Source organism: Musa acuminata, unplaced genomic scaffold (assembly GCF_036884655.1).
Source record: "Musa acuminata AAA Group cultivar baxijiao unplaced genomic scaffold, Cavendish_Baxijiao_AAA HiC_scaffold_1126, whole genome shotgun sequence".
In the NCBI taxonomy this organism is placed as follows: domain Eukaryota; kingdom Viridiplantae; phylum Streptophyta; class Magnoliopsida; order Zingiberales; family Musaceae; genus Musa; species Musa acuminata.
The window spans coordinates 968,133-970,632 of NW_027021339.1; positions in this window are offsets into that span (position 1 = coordinate 968,133).

Here is a 2,500-nt window from a genome sequence, read left to right on the forward strand (position 1 = left end):
CGTCAGCCATCTCAGCACCCTGGAACCCCCCGGGTGGCACAGGGCTGGATGGGGCTTTCGTATAGCAGGGACGGTGCTGCCTCTCGCTTCGCTCGCTGTCCGCCGCTCGCCGCTCGCTCGTGCAGCCAAAAATGGCCAGTTTTGGCCCGTTTTTGGGCCGTTTTGGCCAGTTTTTGGCCTGTTCTTGCATTGCGCGGTGACCGTCGAGAGCGGAGCAAAACGTCAGCCATCTCAGCACCCTGGAACCCCCCGGGTGGCACAGGGCTGGATGGGGCTTTCGTATAGCAGGGACGGTGCTGCCTCTCGCTTCGCTCGCTGTCCGCCGCTCGCCGCTCGCTCGTGCAGCCAAAAATGGCCAGTTTTGGCCCGTTTTTGGGCCGTTTTGGCCAGTTTTTGGCCTGTTCTTGCATTGCGCGGTGACCGTCGAGAGCGGAGCAAAACGTCAGCCATCTCAGCACCCTGGAACCCCCCGGGTGGCACAGGGCTGGATGGGGCTTTCGTATAGCAGGGACGGTGCTGCCTCTCGCTTCGCTCGCTGTCCGCCGCTCGCCGCTCGCTCGTGCAGCCAAAAATGGCCAGTTTTGGCCCGTTTTTGGGCCGTTTTGGCCAGTTTTTGGCCTGTTCTTGCATTGCGCGGTGACCGTCGAGAGCGGAGCAAAACGTCAGCCATCTCAGCACCCTGGAACCCCCCGGGTGGCACAGGGCTGGATGGGGCTTTCGTATAGCAGGGACGGTGCTGCCTCTCGCTTCGCTCGCTGTCCGCCGCTCGCCGCTCGCTCGCGCAGCCAAAAATGGCCAGTTTTGGCCCGTTTTTGGGCCGTTTTGGCCAGTTTTTGGCCTGTTCTTGCATTGCGCGGTGACCGTCGAGAGCGGAGCAAAACGTCAGCCATCTCAGCACCCTGGAACCCCCCGGGTGGCACAGGGCTGGATGGGGCTTTCGTATAGCAGGGACGGTGCTGCCTCTCGCTTCGCTCGCTGTCCGCCGCTCGCCGCTCGCTCGTGCAGCCAAAAATGGCCAGTTTTGGCCCGTTTTTGGGCCGTTTTGGCCAGTTTTTGGCCTGTTCTTGCATTGCGCGGTGACCGTCGAGAGCGGAGCAAAACGTCAGCCATCTCAGCACCCTGGAACCCCCCGGGTGGCACAGGGCTGGATGGGGCTTTCGTATAGCAGGGACGGTGCTGCCTCTCGCTTCGCTCGCTGTCCGCCGCTCGCCGCTCGCTCGTGCAGCCAAAAATGGCCAGTTTTGGCCCGTTTTTGGGCCGTTTTGGCCAGTTTTTGGCCTGTTCTTGCATTGCGCGGTGACCGTCGAGAGCGGAGCAAAACGTCAGCCATCTCAGCACCCTGGAACCCCCCGGGTGGCACAGGGCTGGATGGGGCTTTCGTATAGCAGGGACGGTGCTGCCTCTCGCTTCGCTCGCTGTCCGCCGCTCGCCGCTCGCTCGTGCAGCCAAAAATGGCCAGTTTTGGCCCGTTTTTGGGCCGTTTTGGCCAGTTTTTGGCCTGTTCTTGCATTGCGCGGTGACCGTCGAGAGCGGAGCAAAACGTCAGCCATCTCAGCACCCTGGAACCCCCCGGGTGGCACAGGGCTGGATGGGGCTTTCGTATAGCAGGGACGGTGCTGCCTCTCGCTTCGCTCGCTGTCCGCCGCTCGCCGCTCGCTCGCGCAGCCAAAAATGGCCAGTTTTGGCCCGTTTTTGGGCCGTTTTGGCCAGTTTTTGGCCTGTTCTTGCATTGCGCGGTGACCGTCGAGAGCGGAGCAAAACGTCAGCCATCTCAGCACCCTGGAACCCCCCGGGTGGCACAGGGCTGGATGGGGCTTTCGTATAGCAGGGACGGTGCTGCCTCTCGCTTCGCTCGCTGTCCGCCGCTCGCCGCTCGCTCGTGCAGCCAAAAATGGCCAGTTTTGGCCCGTTTTTGGGCCGTTTTGGCCAGTTTTTGGCCTGTTCTTGCATTGCGCGGTGACCGTCGAGAGCGGAGCAAAACGTCAGCCATCTCAGCACCCTGGAACCCCCCGGGTGGCACAGGGCTGGATGGGGCTTTCGTATAGCAGGGACGGTGCTGCCTCTCGCTTCGCTCGCTGTCCGCCGCTCGCCGCTCGCTCGTGCAGCCAAAAATGGCCAGTTTTGGCCCGTTTTTGGGCCGTTTTGGCCAGTTTTTGGCCTGTTCTTGCATTGCGCGGTGACCGTCGAGAGCGGAGCAAAACGTCAGCCATCTCAGCACCCTGGAACCCCCCGGGTGGCACAGGGCTGGATGGGGCTTTCGTATAGCAGGGACGGTGCTGCCTCTCGCTTCGCTCGCTGTCCGCCGCTCGCCGCTCGCTCGTGCAGCCAAAAATGGCCAGTTTTGGCCCGTTTTTGGGCCGTTTTGGCCAGTTTTTGGCCTGTTCTTGCATTGCGCGGTGACCGTCGAGAGCGGAGCAAAACGTCAGCCATCTCAGCACCCTGGAACCCCCCGGGTGGCACAGGGCTGGATGGGGCTTTCGTATAGCAGGGACGGTGCTGC